At 34.8% G+C, this 20636-nt stretch overlaps 1 long non-coding RNA gene and 1 pseudogene across 1 annotated transcript; one reads left to right on the plus strand and one right to left on the minus strand.

Moving 5' to 3' along the window:
- The first annotated feature begins 6600 nt into the window (after positions 1–6600).
- Positions 6601–13481, plus strand: LOC122294820. The gene is made up of 3 exons (XR_006237745.1): positions 6601–7648; positions 7799–7913; positions 13283–13481. It is a non-coding gene; the product is annotated as an uncharacterized LOC122294820 (long non-coding RNA).
- A 68-nt stretch (positions 13482–13549) lies between these two features.
- LOC122294817 lies at positions 13550–16143 on the minus strand (annotated as a pseudogene).
- Between the last annotated feature and the right edge of the window lie 4493 nt (positions 16144–20636).

Consider the following 20636-nt stretch of genomic DNA (forward strand, 5'->3'; position numbering starts at 1 on the left):
AATTTCATTGGGGCTAAAGTATTTTTCAACAAATAGTTGTGCATCTACTCCGTCCACTCACTCTACATATATAAGATTAAATGCAGTAACATGATTTGTATGATTTGTCTATTCTTTCTCTAAAAAGAAATAGATCATTCAATTCCATACAAATAGCTAGCAATATGTTAATGATTATTGGATTCAAAGATGAGATAGTTTTAGATGAAAGTTGAATAAAATATTATTAGAATATTATTTTTTAATATTATTATTGTTTTGAAATTTGAAAAGATTGAATTGGGATTTGAAAAGGTTGAATTGTTCATTATATTTTGTATAGGAGTTTGAGAAAATTGTAATAATGAGATGAGATGAAATGGTCTCTGAATCCAAACAGGCTTAATCTACTAATAATAGTTTGGGCCACCACATAATTTTCTTGCCTCACTTTTCAAACAGTGGCCCACATTACCAAAGAGGTGAATTATTGGTTACACAGATGTCTATGTTATTATAGAAATATAGTTTTAAATGCTAACATTAACAACTTAGCTTCATGATTAAATGTGGAACTATTACAAGGCGACAAAAGTCTTGTACACATAATTTATTTATGTGTGATTTAATGATTAAATTTTGTGTGAAAATTTGAATCTATGCTCACTTTTAACATTGTTCTCTTTTTAATACGATGATAATTAATTATAACATAGCAAAGGAATTTGCAAAATCTTCTCCTTACTCTTCTTCTCAGGATGTGCAGTCGCCAGAGATGTAGGGAAATGAGTCAAAGGCCATAAAGGGGGCTGTGGATGTTACAACGGATGATGGTGGTGGGTTTTGTTAGTTTCAAATTCAAACTGTAACAGATGATGCGGTTACAACGACTTTAATGGACGAAAGGGTTGCTGAAATTCAGGAGAACATGGGTGCTAAATTAATGGAGAAGGGGAGTAGGCAAGTTGATGGGGGCGCGTTTACATGGTTAGTTGTAGAAGATAAGGGATTCAGAAAGGTGGATGTTTGTGTAACTGACTTGAATAATGTTAATATTGATCCTGGGCTGATGGGTTTTTAAAGATCGAATTTAATGTCGATAGGGATGAGCTTAACAGGCCCGTTGAGAACAAGCTCAATGGGCTATCTAGTAGGAAATGGAAGAGAGTGTTGTCTCTTAATGAAACGATACACCCATTGTCAACAATTGTTTAACCATCAAAAGTTGCTAGTAAAGTTTCTTATCAGATGAATGTGGATTTGACTAAGGAGTATAATGCTGATGATGTGAAGGAAACTTTGCAACAAATGAATCCTACAAAGGCCCCTGGTCCTGATGGCATGCTACTAATATTTTTCCAAAAGTATTGGCATGTGGTTGAGAATTATATTACCTCAGCAATTCTACAAGCTTTAAATTTAGGTGTTTTTCCTTCTTCACTAAACCATACTCATATTACCCTTAGTCCTAAAAAGAAGTGTCATGTTAAAGTTGCTAACTATAGGCCCATTAGTTTGTGTAGTGAGGTTTATAAACTCATTTTCAAGATTCTTTCTAATAGATTGAAAAATGTCTTATCAAGGGTTATTAGTGAGAGTCAAAGTATTTTTGTTCTAGGCGCCTCATTTCTGATAATGTATTAATTGCTTATGAATTGGTACATTATCTTAAACAAAAAAGGAAGGGGGAAAAGCAATACATTCTTTAAAGTTAGATATGAGTAAGGCTTATGATAGGGTGAGTGGGGGGTTTATAACATCTGTTATGGAGGTGATGGGTTTCATCAGAGTTCGATAGAGTTGGTCATGTGTTCTGTTAGGTCTGTCTCCTTTTATGTTTTTATCAATGGAGAGCCTAAGGGTCCTATCATACCAACTATGGGTTTGAGACAAGGGGACCATTTTCCTTTTATCTGTTTCTCATTTGTACTAAGGGTTTGATCTCCCTTTTAAGTTAAGGACTGCTAGGTTTTGGAAGGATATTTCTAATATAAAAATCTGCATATGGGTTCCTCATATTAATTATCTACTCTTTGCCGATGATAGTGTTGTTTTTTGTAAGGCTGAGGTGGATGAGAATAAAAAAGTGCAAAAATTGTTGGAGACATATGAATTTGTCTTAGGTCAGAGGATAAATAAGGAAAAAGCTATGATTGTGTTTAGTGGTAATGTAAGTGTGGAAGCTAAGAAAGAAATCAAGAATCTGTGGAGTAATTGTGAAATTCAACAATGTGAGAGGTAGCTTGGACTTCCACCTGTTATTGGGAGGTCAAAAAATAGAGTTTTTTAGTCTATAAAACAAAGGATTTGGCAAAATTTCAATCTTAGAAAGAAAAGTTGCTGTCACAAGGTGGTAAGGAAATTTTATTGAAAGCAGTAGCTCTATCAATCCCAATATACACAATGAGTTGTTTTCTTCTTCCTTTTAGTTTGTGTTATGAGTTGGAGGGTATGATGTCAAAATTTTGGTGGGGCCAAAAGGATAGTGAGAGGAAGATTCACTAGTTGAGCTGGAATAAAATGTGTCAAAGGAAATCTCAAGGTGGGATGGGGTTTAAAGATTTAAGAATTTTCAAGTTGGCTTTATTAGTAAAGCAAGGGTGGAGATTATTTCAAGATGAGAGCTCTTTAATGCACATATTATTAAATGCTAAATACTTTCTTGATACTAGTTTTATGCGAGCAAGATTGGGTAAATGTCCATCTTATACATGGAGGGGCATTTGGGAAGCTAGAAAATGGCTTGTGGCAGGGTGTAGGTGGAGAATAAGAGAGGAAAGCCTGTTAAGATTTGGCTGGATGAGTGGGTTCCAGGGCATCATTCTTTAGTTTCTAAAGGGGTTGTGGTTAGGGAGGAAACTAGATTTGATTTAGTAGACTCTCTTTTTGTGGATAATGAAAAAATGTGGGATATTCATAAACTTAGATCTCTCTTCAATCCAACTGTGGTAGCTGATATACTTAAAATACTGTTATGTTCTGCTGATGTCGAATATAAGAGGGTTTGGTCTCATGAGAGAAATGACATGTTCAATGTTAAAAGCTGCTATAGGTTTATTTATGCTCAGGTGGGATCTCAGATTGCAGAAACCTCAAATGTGCAGGGTCAATGTGTTCTCAGGAAGTAGTTGTGGAATATGCCAGTTCCAACCAAGATAAAAATCTTTGCATAGCGTGCATGCAAAGATGGATTACCTACTGGAATGAACTTAGTGCAGAAACATGTGTTAATTGATGCAACATGTACATTCTGCTTATCAGAAAGTGAGGATCTTCATCAGGCTTTGGTGAGTTGTGTTACTCTCCAGAGGATTTGGCAATCTTATTACCCTGGGCTAGTCATTGACAAAAGGATGATAGTATTTGAGTTAGCTCTGAAAATTTGTGAAGGGACAATGAGTGAAAAGTTGCCTGTGTTTTTTGCTTTGGCTTGGAGTTTCTGTTATAGAAGAAATAAATATGTGCATGATCAGTTGTTGCTTAGTCCTAAACATGTAGTTGATAATGCTTTAACTATGTTGAGAAGTTATGATCAAGTGAAGCCAAAGAATTGTTTACAGATTAATCAACATTACAGATGGTAACCTCCTCAATTTGACTGCTTGAAGTTAGATGTTGATGGTGCAGCTTTTACAGCTTTGGGAAAAATAGGTGTTGGTGCTGTGTTGAGAGATGCTTTAGGCCTAGTGCTTATGGCTGTGAGTAAATCTAAGGTTGAGGTTGAAGACACTGCAGCTATAGAATTATTGGCTTTTCAGAGGGTTGCAATTGTGTGCTAGTATGGTAATTTCATAGCTTATGGTGGAGAGTGAGAGTTTGCTAATCGTGGAAGCCTTGCAGGAAAATAGCATGGATAATTTTGGGTTGGGAGTGTTATATCATGAAATTAAAAAGCTTTCCTTTTGCTTTGGTAGTTGTCTTTTTTCACATGTTTATCAGGAGGGCAATATGGCAGCACATACACTGGCTAAAAATGCTTGTAAAGTTGAAAGTATTAATATGCGGTGGGATTATATTTCAAACTGTATTTCTCAAGTCATATGGCTTGATAATTATCTGTAATCGTTTTTCCTTTTGATTAATGAAGTTATAATTCCTAAAAAAATATAAATAAATAACAATCGAACTTCTTAAAAATCCCTTACCCTCTCTCTCTCTCTAAACAATAAAAATAAACACATAATTTGGCCTTGCCGTACTGCATTCATAGTACTCCATGTAAATCTGCTCTTGCACAATTCATTTTCCCCTATTTCATTCATCCTTAATTCCCACAAAATTATCTACATTATAGATTTATTTTGGGAGTACTAAAATTACGATTCCCAAATCAATATTTGATGCGGCATTAGAATACTCCATACTGTTTGTTTGTCGATCAAGCTAGATCTCTAGTTGAAAATAAATAAATGAATAAAATCTCTTCAGTCTTACTAGTTGTTTGAATTATACAAGTTCATGAGACACGTGGGTTTGACAAAAAAAATAATTTGGTATAAATATCTTTTAAGTTGTATAATAATGATAAGGAATAATCCTTAATCCCAAGGGATAATCCTTAATCAAAAGTCCAACTTAAAGATGATGCAAGAGATCGTTAATAACAATCTAGGAAAAGCCGATAACAAAAATATTGTTGACATAAATCTGTTGGTATTCTAAAGATGAAAAAAGAAATTATCGATTTTGAAGTCTAGAACCCAAATTCAGAGAGATCCACAACTTAGCCATAAACTCGGTGCAAGATTGGAGTTTGTCTGAGCCCATAAATTACTTTCTTTAGTTTGCAGACATGATGAGAAAATTGAGGGTGGGCCACTGGGCAAAGCTTGGTGGTTGAGTCATGTGCAAAAACTCAACAAAAGATCATCATACAAAAGGGCAATATGCTCGTGGAGTTGGATTGTCAACAATATATACAAAAGAGGGTTAATGAGTCCCATGATTCTTGGGATACTTGTCTTTTATATGATACAATATAATAAAGAAAAGCTTGCTATAATTCCATAAACTATGGGGGATTCCAATTAACAAAAGTAACTCGAACTCTTTCATGCATTTCCAATTTGAAGACCCATGTCACATAGGAGGCACGTGTGGCCCATGGTTACAAGCATGTTGGCATGGCTAACGCCATGGCCTGCCGAGCTGCACTTTACTATGATCAGTAGCTTGACTTCGTTCCAACCCACGGAAACCATAAGGCCAGTACTCCATGATATATTAGTGAACATAATTCACTACAAAAATTAAGGCATTTTGCATCCATGTACTTTCGCCACAAATGTCTACATTTCGCCGCAAATTAATTCACCCAACCCAAATCGGTTGTCGGGAAAGTGGTCAAAAGTAAAATGTCTGGGTTGATCAATTGCGGTGACCTTTGGATTGCGTCTGATGTAATAACTTTTACCACGAAGACAACTCATGTTCATGCCAGGTTTACTTTTGATCAACAGTTAAAAAAAGGAGGAATTAGGATTCACCGCAAATAAAAATTGAAAAGCAGTGGTTCTACACAACACTACACCTAGAGGGGAGTGAATAGGTGTAATCCAATTTTTATGGCCTTTTGAAAATTAGTCAAACAAGCAGTTAATAAATGAATCAAATAACACAAATAATCAACACATGATTTGATCACGAAGTGGAAACTCATTTGAAGAACATGTTCAAAATCTAAAACCACTCTGGGTGTAAGACACCACCTCAAATCCACTATAGAAATTTTAGTTCGTTACAACCAATTTAGATACACTCACAAAACCTTTGTAGTAGCTAAACTTGGCTTGCAACACCACGAGTGACCCACTCGATCTCTACACACATGTAGTGTCGGAACTCCGACCTTCTTATAGCTTCCCACGAGAACCTCTCGATCTCTGCATCAACAGCAGCTTCGGACTCTTCCGGCCAACAAATATGTCCACTTCAATGGACTCAAGTAAGAGTTGGTGAGTGTTTTGTGGTGGATAAGTGTTTATCCAAGAGAGAATCAACCAAATGGGGGAGAGTTTGCTCTAAAAAGATCTTGGAGGCCCTTAGGGTTTTAGCTCTGATTCTCCACCCTTAGAACAGAAGTTAAGTTGTTCTATTTATAGTTCCCATCAAATGAGGCGCTTCAAAACCCTACATTGTAAGATATCTGAAACATTGGCTCGAGCGAAGGTCGAGCACCACAATCTGCCTGAGTTCACTCGAGCTGAGCGTCGAGCGAGTGTCAAGCGACACACTCTGCCTGGGTTCGCTTGAGTTCAGTGTCGAGCGAGGGTCGAGCGGTTGACTCTGCCTAAGTTCGCTCGAGCTCAGTGTTGAGCGAGGGTCGAGCGGTGCAATCTGCCTAAGTTCGCTTAAGTTGCATGTCGAGCGAGGGTCGAGCGGTGCAATCTGCCTAAGTTCGCTCGAGCGCCCTGTTAAGCAAGGGTCGAGCGAAGTCACGTGTTCTGACCAATAACAGGCACACTTCAAGCACGCTTCAAGCCTTTCCTTAACAACACTTATTACAACACTATTTTACACAAATTTTCACAAGAATATGCCAATACGCTCATTTTTTCCTCAACAAAAATTATCCCAAAAATATATATATATATATGTTGTAAACCAACTTGTATTATATGATCACATTTAACCATCGTAATTGATCAAGTTGTAATCGTCAATTAAGATCTTTATACCCCTATATATATGAGTGTTTCTAAGTTTGGAATATACCATTACTACAAGAAGCTCTCTCGTTCTCTCTACCTCTTTGAGCTCTCTCTCTTTCTTCCTCTTTTTCATATATTCACAATACGTTATCAGCACGAGCATAAAGAAATTTCCACCTCCCAACTTCAATTTCTCTCTTATCTCTCTCCCCGGGTTTTCTAGTAAGAGATTTGAGAAGCAGCTCGAAACATTTGATGTTTTTAATTCTGTAGTGTTTGAATTGCTTTCTGGGTTTATTTCCCAGATTGTTTTCATTTTTCATTTTCCCATTTTTCTTTCTTCGAATAATCTCTCTCCATTTCTAAACCTTTACTCGGTTAGTACTACTCAAGGCTCAAAACCAGCTCGCCTTTAGTACGTAGCACAAATCCAACTTTAGTAGCCCAAACCTCCCACCGGGCAAGACCGGTTACCCCATGATCGGCGAGAGCCTCGAGTTCTTGTCCTCCGGATGGAAAGATCATTCGGAAAAATTCATCTTCGACCGCATGGCTATTGTTCTCGTCCAAAGTTTTCAAAACCTCTCTGAGCTAATATTGACCGCTCGGCGTGGTGATCTGGCTGCCATGAAGCAGATCCACAACGGATCCGCAAAAAAACCAGCTGCTGATTATAGGTGGTGGCCATAGCCACCAGAAAGTCGGCGGTGAAGGTGGAACTCTCGGAGTCGGACCACCTGGTGCCGATTTAGTGTGGACCCCGTAAGGGCCGGGAGAGAGGATCGGACGGTGGAGGTTGAGCAGTCTACGAGGAGAGATCAGGCCGGCCTCATAACACCCATCGACGCCACATCGTCGTTCCGTAAGCAGCTCCTATACCTGAAAAATTGCAAGCACCATGACCCTGGACGAGAAGAACCCACGTCGGATTTTCGAGGGTGAAGCTCTTCTCAGGAGGATGAACAGTTCCCAATTTTCTTCACGAAGCTGCTGGGATATTTTGAAGAGAACCTGTGCGGGTACGGGACGGTTTTCAACGATGCACTTGGTTTATGTCCAATTTCTTGAACCAGATTTTTGGTTCTGGTTTCTAGTGACGTGGATTCCTCGACTACTATTAGCTGTCGATTAAAATTAACCATCTGATCTCTTCACCTCTCCGATAACAGGAGCGGGAATTTAAGGAAGAAGACCCAGGCAAGTCTCTATTTTCATTGGCTCACCAACAAAGGATTTCAGGTCTCGAGTGATGGCTGTGAAAGGTAAAGTCAAAAATGGCTTCAGGTACATACGTCTCTTTCATCCCATCATTTCAGGCACCATGAAATCTGCTGAAATATTGCTGTGTATTATTGTCGTTATCCCTTGTATTCTAAAACTTTGGAAAGTTCAACACGTTACGCACGCTTTTAACACGTGGGGGCCTAACTTTGTTAGGCATCAATATTAAAATCAAGATGAGGATAACGTAAATATTAAAGAAAGATAAAAGTATAGACAAAACTAAAGACTTTTGAAGGGATGACATGAGGGATGACGTCATCTTCTCCCATTTATCAACCTAGGTGTCAGATTTCTTCACAATTGATTAGATGGTGATACTATCAACTATGTTAGCCTCTGAATATGCTTGTCCACGTAGGAATAATACACCTTAGTGGCTAAACACGAGCTTCAAAGATGTGATCAGATTCATTAGTCAAATATAGCATTATAAAATTTTATATTTATTTACATAATTTACATGTCAGTTATATCTGGTGAATTAAAATTTAGATAATTTATATTTCAGTTATATTTATAATAAATTTTTATTCACATAGTTTATATATAAATTCTATTTATTTTTTTATACTTGTTATGAATTATTGATGTTAAATTTTATATTGAAATAGAAATTGAGCATCCCTAAAGGATCGCTTTAAATCAATAATTTTATTGAGTATCTCATAGTTTAAATGAGTGATACGTGTACCAAAAGCTCATTATGATTAATGCACTTGAAGTTGTATGATTGAAATTGTGTATTGAAAAGCCACTAAAAAAGATATGTTTATAATGAATGTCTCGAATATACTCCTGAAGTAACAATATTGAGTATGCTCCTGAAGTAGCAATATCGAGTGTAAAAGTTCACAATATATTCTAAATCTATATCTGGTCTTTTAGTGGCTAAGCAAAATAATAAGCTTTTGATAAGAAATCATTAGTCACGTCCTAATAGTTCCACATTATTCCCTGAAGTGAATGATATTGAATTTATATCATTTTATTCCCTGAAGTGAAAAGAATGATTCATTTTATTCAAAGAAACCAATAGATTTGACGTGATATGATTTCGGGCCAGAAGCTCGTATTAAAAAAACTACTAGCTTTCTCTTTGAGATGATATTATACGATTATTAATATATGCCTCGAATATATGTTTATAATGAATGCCTCGAATATACTCCTGAAGTAACAATATTGAGTATGCTCCTGAAGTAGCAATATCGGGTGTAAAAGTTCACAATATATTCTAAATCTATATCTAGTCTTTTAGTGGCTAAGCAAAATAATGAGCTTTTGATAAGAAATCATTAGTCACGTTCTAATAGTTCCACATCATTCCCTGAAGTGAATGATATTGAATTTATATCATTTTATTCCCTGAAGTGAAAAGAATGATGCATTTTATTCAAAGAAACCAATAGATTTGACGTGATATGATTTCGGGTTAGAAGCTCGCATTAAAAAAACTACTAGCTTTTTTTTTTAGATGATATTATACGATTATTAAATTAAATATTATGATGCATCAAAAGTGATATAATTAAAAATATTTGTATCCTTTTATGATTATCTTGATCATCCAAAATCAATTACGATAAGTCGAATAAAATTTCATATGGAAGTCCATAAAAGAACGAGAAGATTCTTTTACTATAAACTCTTACCACCAGAAGTGGAAAGAAAAATTTGTTAGAAGCAAATAAAATGAAATAATTCGACGTTATCTTGATTATTATATGTGAACTGGAAGTTCACATGATAATTAAATTATGGATGTAATAAGATAAAAATGTCTCATATTTTAGCTGCAAAAATCCCAGCGAGGATTGAAGTCCTTATAGGACAATTAAGAAATTCAACAATCTAATGAACATAAGACATGTCTAAAGACATGTGAGACTTATTGATACAAAATATAGGACATCTCGAAAGAGAAAAGCACAAATAATTTGGTGCTCCTGAAGAGGCCATACCCACAAAACAAGCAATAAAGTCCATCCAAATTTTCTGTATAAAATTCTCCTATATAAACTCTTGAAGAGTATAAATCTCCTAAAAAGTGCCTCCTGAAGAGGTTTTTCATGAAAATGTCTTTCCTTGAAGAGGGACAGGTACCTGAAAATAACAAAATCTCGATACATTTCATGAGTAATGGAGAAATTATGGATAGAAATAAAATAGTTGTCGACAACATATTTCCATATAAGATGGCAATTGACATTACCAGAAGTAACGAAAAAAGTGAATCTAGAACCATCGAAGAATACCGACGTAAAATATTGGCCAAATTTGAAAGAAACAATTCCTGTAGAATTGATTTCAGTAGTAAAATATGATGCATATGGACTTGTAGTCTAAACACCTGAAGAGGTGATGCTTGTTGAATATCAGTGGGTATTTATATAAAAGAAATGAAAATATGATATATAAATCACGAGTCAGTTTCTCACAGACAATTCTCGCAGAATTGATATCACTAGTAAAATGTGATACATATGGACTTCTAGTCCAAACACCTAAAGAGGTAATGCTTGTTGAATGTCAATGGGTATTTATAGAAAGGAAATAAAAATGTGATATATAAATCACGAGTTAGTTTCTTACAAACAATTCCTGCAGAATTGATATTACTAGTAAAATGTGATAAATATGGACTTGAAGTCCAAATACCTCAAGATGTGATTTTTGTTAAATATCAGTGGATATTTATATACATTATATAAAATGCCTGAAACTTTTAATCTGAAAATGTGATATAGAAATCACAAGTTAGTTTCTCGAAAAAATAATATTGATATGCTTTTAAAGTGGTTGAAATTATATTGAGATTTTTATTAGCTTGAAAGTTACCAAGAGTTTGGATATGCATGAGTAATTGCATATTTATATAGATCATTGGATCATGACATATATATGAAAATCCCTGAAGGATAAAGAATGCCTGAAGCTTCTGATCTGAATACATACAGAAATATGTATTATATCTGGAACAAGCTATTGTCAATATATTTTCAGTATCCATTGCAGTTTATATATATGATTTAAATGTCATTGAGGCTCCAGAAGAGCTCATGAAAACTGCACATATTTGAAATATAAATCTGAAACCCTTGCAGCTTCAAGGGGAAGATGGATGATATTATTAGTTCTAAAATACCATCTTTTAAATATAATTAATATTTCAGATTCATATTACGGGTTTGATAAGAAGTGTGTATTATTAAAGAAGAAATAAAAATGAGCACACAAAACATCTACCAGAAGATAAAAACACAAATATGAATATTTGTGAAATATTATTTTATTATATCGAAGAAAAATTACATAAATTTAAGGCATTTCGCCTCATTTTTTAAACGCTCTTGTTCTTCAAGAATCTGCATGGCATCCTTATCAAAAGAAGTAGGTAATCGAAAAGAAGATTTAAGTAAGGATTTTAAATTCCTATTATCTTGTTTTATTGCTCCTATCTTCATGTTGGACTCTAAAAGAAGTCGTTGAAAAATAGCAATATTCTCGTGGAGTTTGTCACTACAAGTTTTGGATTGCAATCGCTGAGAAAATGCGACAATTGATGATGAGTATCGGGTACCGAGACTCACAAGCTCATAGATAGCTTCATTATCTGACTTATTAGTCAGATCATTATTATATTGCATTATAGCACCTGTGCTAGAAGCAGAAACAGCTGATGAACGAGGTGCAGAATACCTCATATATTGGCCATGAGAAGATTGCTGAGCCATTACAGAGTAAGAATGCAGAAAGAAATTGCAAGATAAAAATGAAGAAAGAGATTGCAGAATAAGAATGCAGTATGATTACAGAAAAGTGAAGAATATGAGATTCGAATGAGATGAGCCGAATATCTCTTTTATAGAGAAAATTATGACAAATTACTTCACAGCATCTCTCGTGAAGTATCTCTTTACAAGAGACAAGAAGATATAGTATTATAGCTCTGCGGCACCTGACAGCTATATAAGAGTTGAAAAAGCTTGCGGTGCTTATCTGATCTAAAAAGCTGGCCACCTTTTTTGTTGAAAAATGAGGTTAGCGGTTTAATATTGATGAATTCTTCACTTACTGTGTTATTTATGAAAACTCCAGAAGAGCACAACTCCAGAAGAGTAGTGAATTTAATATTAAAATGATCTTGAATCAATATGGTGAATTTCACTATAAAGTCTTGAAGCACTTCTATATGGACAAAACTCATCCCCTGAGTACTCCAATGGTTACTCGATAATTTGATGAGCAGAAAAATCTATTTCGTCCTTGTAAAGACGATGGAGAATTTTTTGATCTTGAAGTACCTTATCTCAGTACAATTGAAGCCCTGAATATGTGATTATTTTATCAACATGGATCAAGTCCACAGTTAGTTGGATATACAGATGCGGGTTATCTTTCAGATCCACACAAAAAGATCATTGCAATTCATGAGAAGAAAAATGAAATTGATGTCAAGAAGATACGGTCAAGTAATTATCTGGCAGATTTATTCTCTAAAGCATTACCAACTGCAATATTTAAGAAAATTGTACATAACATTGAAATGCGGAGAGTTGAAGACATATTATCATGCACTTTTCAGGGGAAGTAATGTCTTGAAGACTTGTACTGATTGTACTCTTTTTCCTTTGCTAAAGTTTTATCTCTCTGGGTTTTCCTTTGCAAGGTTTTAATGAGGTAATCCTAAAACACTTGGCGGTACACATGAATACTGTACTCTTTTTCCTTCGCCATTAGTTTTTTCCTACAGGGTTTTTCCTTGGCAAGGTTTTAACGAGGCATATTCTTTAAATATGGTCATCCAAAGGAGAAGTGTTGTAAACCGACTTGTATTGTATGACCACATTTAGCCGTCGTAATTGACCAAGTCATAGTCGTCAATTAAGATCTTTGTACCCTTATATATATGAGTGTTTCTAAGTTCAGAATATACAATTAATACAAGAAGCCTCTCTTGTTCTCTCAACCTCTTTGAACTCTCTCTCTTTCTTTTTCTTTTTCATATATTCACAACAATATATATATAAGCATAAAACCAATTAGTAGAAATCCAAGCCAAGAAATCCAAGACCAATGGAAAATCAATAAAAATACAAGCACAATAAAAATTAACCAAAAGAATAAAAAAAAAAAAAATGTCCTCCAAAAGGTAAAGATCATATAAAAGTTGAAGATGCAAATATGAGACATGGATTTGACCTATATCATTGACAAAACATCCTCAGAGATATGTTTGCAATAATCATTGAATTTGAATTCGACCAATGTTTTCGAACCGTTTCATCAAGAATGAATTATGTTCACTAATATGATTGCATCAACAATTCTAACCCAGCTCTGCCGTTGTGTCGCCCTTGTTGCTGCAGGTTTAGCTTGGTTAGGTGGTGGCCTTTGTCAACACCGACAAAGCACGCCTTCTGGAGCAAGTGTCTGTGCGCGAGAAAGATGGAAGCAGGGCAGAGGGACTCTGGGGTCTTGCCTTACTAGCACGATAGGAATTGTGAGGTTGGAATTTGGAAGGCCCCGAAATGCCTTAATTGGAGGCTATGTATCATAGACGAAGTGTCCATGTTATATTTCGTGATAATTAAGTGAAATCACTGCTTGTTCTATAAGTTTAAACAACAAAATTGTAACAATAAACATGAACATTATAACATCATTCTTTCTTATTTAGAAATCAACAACTATTTTACAACTTGTAGGCAATAAGAAGTTGTAGGAAGGAACTTCACTTCGGACTTCAGAGTCTACCTGCTGTCAAATGAGGCGAGACAATTTTCAAAGACAGAAGTTACTACATATTAATTACATAGAAACAAAAACAAAGATAAAAACAGGGTACGTGAGTGTTATTTTTTATTTCCTTGTAGATATCGAACCAACCCAATCACGAGGCATATAATATATAGCTTACAACTTCTTCACCAAGAGATGTACTCCATTTTCAGGTTCTATCACCATCCTAATAGTAGGTGCATGGCTGTACTTTGGGGAGAGGGAGAAGGAGAATTTAGAGAGAAGTAGTGCTATCAGTATCTTGAGTTCGACCATGGCCAAGTGCTGCCCAGCACACACACGGGGCCCAAATCCAAATGGCACGTACAAGTGCGGATGACTGCAAGCACCCTTAATTCCATTTGCAAATCTAGCTGGCTTGAACTTTAAGGCATCCGGTCCCCATATCTCTGGATCAGTATGTGATGTCAACAACACTGTCCAAATGTTGACACCCTTTGGGATATTAAGGTCCCCCACTTTCATGTCCTTCAAGGCCTCCCTCGACACCACAGGGACAGGTGGATAAAGGCGCAACGATTCTTGTATCACCATCGTTAGCTTCATACCCAAAATGATCAATTATGTGCTTAGAAATGCATTCTTTACTCTTTGTGCTTAAAGATTCAGATATACGGTTTGCACACAGTGTAATTATTAGGTACACTAGAATACATAAATGTGGTATTTATCTCATATCGGCATACGATTACCTGTTTCATCTTACGAAGCATATCGGCATCGGGTGTCCCACCAGGGCAGATATCGAGAACCTCAACACGAACACGGTCTTGCCATTCTTGATTTGAAGCTAAGAGCATGAGGCACCATGTGGCAGAAACTGCAGTGCTCTCGTACCCAGCCAAGTATATGTTCTTGCAGTTGTCAACAATGAAACTTTCGGTAGCGTCCTGGCTTAGGTCACTGTTCTTAGCTCCCTCAAGAACCATATGCAGGAAATCCTTCTCATGATCAAAGGCTTTCTGTCTCTCCTTTACTCCCTCTAGTATCAAACTACGGACTTCCTTTTGTAACCTCCATCCTTCCCTATTGCTTCTCGTAGGAAGGTACCTGAAACATGTAAAGTAGATATGTCCAAGCTGTTGCTTTAAATGGTTCTGTAAGCAATGATATAATTTTAGAAATATCATTATTTTACCTTAAGGCAGGTATCCCAGTAGACAAACCTCTCCTGGACATGACCCCCATTAGAGCTCTTAATTTTAGGAAAATCTTTTACCCTTGCGCATAGTTGCTGCCAAAACAGGCCCTTGCGATCACATCACCAGAGAAACTTCTCATGTAATCGTCGATGTGTATCTCTGCAGTTCCACCCTCAGTCTCAATCCTACTCCTCCATGAGTTTAGCAGTGGTGTGGTCGACTCGATAATTAAGTTTATCATTCCCTGCATGGGTTTAAGATCCAATCGACTTGTGTGTATGTCAATTAAAATTTGCTAGATTTACAAAAAAAAATCTTATAAGTTAAAACTGACATAATTTTAAGTAATATGTCAAATTTATTTTATAAGAAAAATTTATTTTCAAATTTAATGTTTTGTATTAAGTTATGTTAATTTATAAACTTATTTTTATAAAATCTTTTTGTAGATCATCTAAGTACTTTCTTGTATCAATTACCTACTAATTCGGGAGGCAACCAATATTATTTAATCTTTGCTAAAATAATCATACCTTGACCTTCTCCATGTAAAACTCAGGAGCAAGGATTTTGCTCTGCCTAGCCCATATAGCCCCATTTGAAGTGATAATGCCCCGACCAAGCAAAGGACCAAACTCTTCTTGCTGTTGCGATGGTTTCCCAAAGTCCAAGGATGTGCATGTGGTTATCTCTCTCAAAATGCCAGGTTCGTTTATGAATATTTTTGGTGAAATACCCAGAGAAAAGACAAATAAATCACCTGTTCAAACATAAAACATACAGCAAATAAAAGAGCTTATAATAACTTCTGCATCTTTGGCAACTATCAATCTTCTTTCATAACACGAGATCGAACTGAGAATTTGAGATAAATATATAGGATAGTGCAAGATGATGGAGACACACCATATTCTTTCCTCCATTGCTCTAAGAATGGAAAGATGAGAGCAGCACAGTTATGGGAGACGGGGATTTCTCCGGCGGGAGCCTTAACTGTGGTGGATAGGGCCTTCTTTATCTCCCAAATATTTCCGAGAAGCAAAGTCGGCGGTGGTCCGGTGATGCCTTGCTTTCTCAGTGCAGAACGAAGCCTGTCCGGCTTCAGCACCAGCACATTATACAGGCGTACTAACACCCCGGCGAAACCAAGAAATGCAACGGCAATGAATATCTTTGCCGCATCAAACTTGAGCTGATCCTCCATGGCCCTAGTCTTCTTTGTCTTTCACCTTTCATGTAGAAATGAGCTTGGTTGAGTTGGTTTGTTTCCTCATACGCACACATATATATAGTGATGATCATGAGTTTGGCGAGACAATTTGGTCAGGAACTTACCCGCGAGCCTCTTAACATAGCTTCATCAATATTTTTACGTGATTTATTAAAAAAAATATAAAAATATATTAAACTTAAAATGACTTCTGAAAATATAAAAAATAAAAATGATTCTCTTTATGATCATTTTTATATTTGTGTTTTTACTTTTCTTAATAAATCAGATCGCATCACATGATAATGTCACGTTAAGAATTAATATTATCAACAGCCAATTTTAAATGACCCAATAGCATTATTGTATTAAATTATTGTATTCTTTCGTTTCCTTTTTCACTAAGGCCGTTAGTTGGAACGAAGTATTGTATTAAATTTTGGATTAATTTATCTATTCGGTTCTTTGAAAGAAGAGCAAAAAAAAAAAAAAAAGCATTAAATATTAAATACTGATAATGATAGTTGTCTACTTATCGTTTTTCTTTTATCTTTTATATAGATATCCGAATCTTTTGAGTTTTGACATAAAAAAATTAGAAAAATAGAACAACGTACTTTCAATATCTTATTTTTTTCAATAACTTCATAAGTTTCTCAAAAGATATCAAAGACCCAAACGCAAGAAGACTTTGGTGCAATACCCTTGTTTCAATGCAATGATTTATTGTGCTATTTGTCGGTGGCTATAAGAAAAAGCGTCCTTTCCGGCCATATCTCCTGGCCGCATCTCTTTGTTGACGGGAATGAAAATACTGAGGCAATGGCGAGTTTGCGGCGAAAAAAATCGTCGACGGAATTGGCCATTTGCGGCCTAATTAGTTTTTCCTAATTTTTTTTGACCTTTTAAATGTATATATTTGTGGCGATTTCTTACCCACCAGTAATAGCTTAAAGGCTGTAATTGAGCCCAGCCGGTCTTCGACTTGTCAAGTTCGACTCGATTTAAAATATTCGAGCTTGAGTTTGAGTTTGAGATTTTTTTTTTATTCTTTGTTTGAACTCGACTCGATTAGCGAAACTTTCAACTTGAGCTCGAGCTGAAACTCGTCCCACAAACAAGTTCGAGTCGAGTCGAGCTCTTTTTGTTTATTTTTTGAATCAAATTTAATAATTAATAAATAAATAAAACGTCTAATATTGAATTTATATAATTAACAAGTAGAACCTCAATTGAATTATAAAATTTTAAAAAATTTATAAGTAATTAATATCTAACTAGTTGATATTTATCTAAATTAATAATATATTATATGCCTACATATATTATTAATACATATACTTGATATGATAGTATTTATTTATTTCATATATGGTTCCCACATACTAGTATATGAAATTATTAAATTTTATCAACTAATTATTATATAAATTATAAAATAGACCTATAAAGTATATTCACTATATAAATATAAGTAATTAGATTGCATATTACATATTTAATTATAAAAGTAGTGTGCTCATATTATTAACTAATACATATATATATATATATGTGTGTGTGTGTATATACACATAGGTGTATGTATATATATATATATATATATATATATCAATATATGATTGAGTTTTAATCGAGTCGAGCTAACAAGTTGACTCAAGCATAAACGAGAGGGTCTTAACAAGCCTTAGCAAAGTCGAGTCGATCAAGTTTTCTTGGATATGTGTCATTTGCCAATCGAGCAGGTATCTATTTTCACGAACAAACTTTTTTTTTTCACTAGTCAAGTTCGATTTGAGTTTAACGAGGTGATTACCGAGCAAGCTATCAAACATATTGATTTATTTACTTGAGAGCTTTTTATTATTTACGACATTTCCTTGCTCACCGAGATAAGTGTGTTGCGGCAATTCTAAAAGTTGTTTGACAGTGAATGAGTAGTCGCCGGGTTTGGACATTTGTTGGTATATATTTGCTTTCAGCTAAAATCAAATTACATAAATGTAATTCCGACAATGCCAATTAATAACATGTCAATTGGACATTTGTTGGTATATATTCATGCCAAAACATACATAAGCATCGTGAACGGCATAATAACCACAAACCCAACACCATAATTTAATTATCGGGAACGTAAGTTATACACAAGATGTCATATATAAGATGAAAAATTATATACACTATACTATTATTTTACTTACATTCAATTAAGTAAGATGTACTGACATATTTACTACAATTAAATGATCATTTATTACATGCTTCTTTATCATCAAATAATGATAAATACGTTACATTATATATAATAAGATACAAATGATATGATGTTATGGTATATAGCATTACGCATATAAGATTAAATGCAATAATATCTACATGATTTGTCTGTTTCTTCTAAAAAGAAATAGATCATTAACCAATTCCATACAAATAGCTAGCAATACGTCAATTCTATTTAGAAACAATCTGCCAATAATAGTTTGGGCTCCCACATTATTTTCTTGCCCCACTTTTTAAAGAGTGGCCCACCTTACCAAAGAGGTGAATTATTGGTTTGTCTATATTATTTTTGTGTTAGCATATATAGTTTTCGATGCATGCTAACAACTCAGGTCATGTCACTTATGTGAGATAGCCTGCAGTTACGTGAATTTGTAAATGGATTGCAAATAATTATTTGTTTTAAAAGTCAAAAAAGTAGATTATTAAGTGAAATACTTGATTAATTGGTGTTAAAGTGTAGAGTTAAGATTTGAATTCTAGACTTCTGATATATATATATATATATAATACAATGCTGGTTTGTCTATATTATTTTTACGTTAGTATATATGGTTTTCGATGCATGCTAACAACTCAGGTCATGTCACTTATGTGAGATAGCCTGCAGTTACGTGAATTTGTAAATGGATTGCAACATAATTATTTGTTCTAAAAGTCAAAAAAGGTAGATTATTAAGTGAAATACTTAATTAATTGGTGTTGAAGTGTAGAGTTAGGATTTGAATTCTAGACTTCTGCTATATATATATATATATATATAATACAATGCGAAATGATTACCTCTTATCAAAAAAATTTCAATGAATAGAAAGAGATAGATTCTTAAATATTCCACAACGAATATTTGTGGAGGTTACTGTGGTCCGTACGCAAGCTGGGTGCTCGTGCCGTTGAGGCTCGTGATGCCGATTGCCTGTGGAAGGTGTGCTGTCGGAGTTCATGCCGTGCTCGTGGTGGGGCTGTTTTTGTTGGTTTTGTTGGTTGTCTGGTTTTTAGTTTTAATATAGGTGTTTGTTGGTCTTGTTGGTTGTCTAGTCTGTTGTTTTAGTATAGGATTATGCTATTGAACTGTTTTTGTTCATAGTAATTGTCTCCGCATTCCGCCTCCTTGGAGGTTGGAGGGGCCATCAAATCTCTGGTCATACAGAGTGGTTACTCTCTCTTTTGAGAGTTTTAAGAAGTTTTTAGACAATGTCCGTCACTTTGTGTACGGGGAAGCTCCTGAACAGTTTGCGTTAGTTGATTTATGATCCGGTTCTCCTGATTTATAAATCACAGTTGTAACTTCGTTTACTAATGAATACAATGAAGCATATTTCCATCAAAAAAAAGATTCTTAAATATTATATCTTAACAGGGATCAAGTGATCACCGGATTGAATAAAAAATGCCGAAGTTTATCGTCATCATTTTTCGACTTCTAGTGACTAGTGAGAAATGGATTGAGACGTACGTTTAGGTTCTCAAACAAACCGACAATGTAACAGTAAAGTTAAACTAATATATAGAATCATTGGCTTGTAACTAGTTACATGTGTTGCATTTACTATATAGTACCAAAAATTTATATACATGGACTTACTCCGTTGTATATATATTGCACATATAGAAGAGCTGTCGAGAGACATGAATTCATGCACGTAACACTTTCCATTAACAACAAATGAAAAGAAAAGTGTTAATAGTTATAAAAATAAATTTACAAATTAATATAATTATTTATATGATATATTAGATTATAAAATTATTTTTATTATAAATTAAATAGATTATTTAATATAGATATTACATGAAATTATGTCAGTTTGTAAATTTATTTTATAATTTTTTTTTCTTGTTGGGAAGTCATACATATATGATGAAAGGGTATGAATAGAACCCCCCCTTCACAATCAAAGACTCGTGGTTAGCCTCTATCGTATCAAAAAATAAAACAGATTATGATAAATTGTATTATATATATTCTAATTCAACGATCAATAACGTACAAAAGAGGGATTAATAAATGATTCCCATGATTCTTGAAAACTTGACTTTTATGTAATAAAAAAAGAGCCATAAATTATGGTGGAGCAAATGGTAGCCACTAATTCCTTTGTGGACTTGGCATGATCTTTGGGATGACAAATGGTACTGTATCAACGTGGCCCTTCAAGCTAGCTCAAAGGGGCTTGGATGGTGAGCTTGTCACGTAAAGGAGAAATTCTGCGTAGGCACTTAATTTGCATGTTGGTCCTTTTCAGAAATGAATCGAACGCGCAATTGCCCATTATGGTTCAGCAT

Source organism: Carya illinoinensis, chromosome 14 (genome assembly GCF_018687715.1).
Source record: "Carya illinoinensis cultivar Pawnee chromosome 14, C.illinoinensisPawnee_v1, whole genome shotgun sequence".
In the NCBI taxonomy this organism is placed as follows: Eukaryota; Viridiplantae; Streptophyta; class Magnoliopsida; order Fagales; family Juglandaceae; genus Carya; species Carya illinoinensis.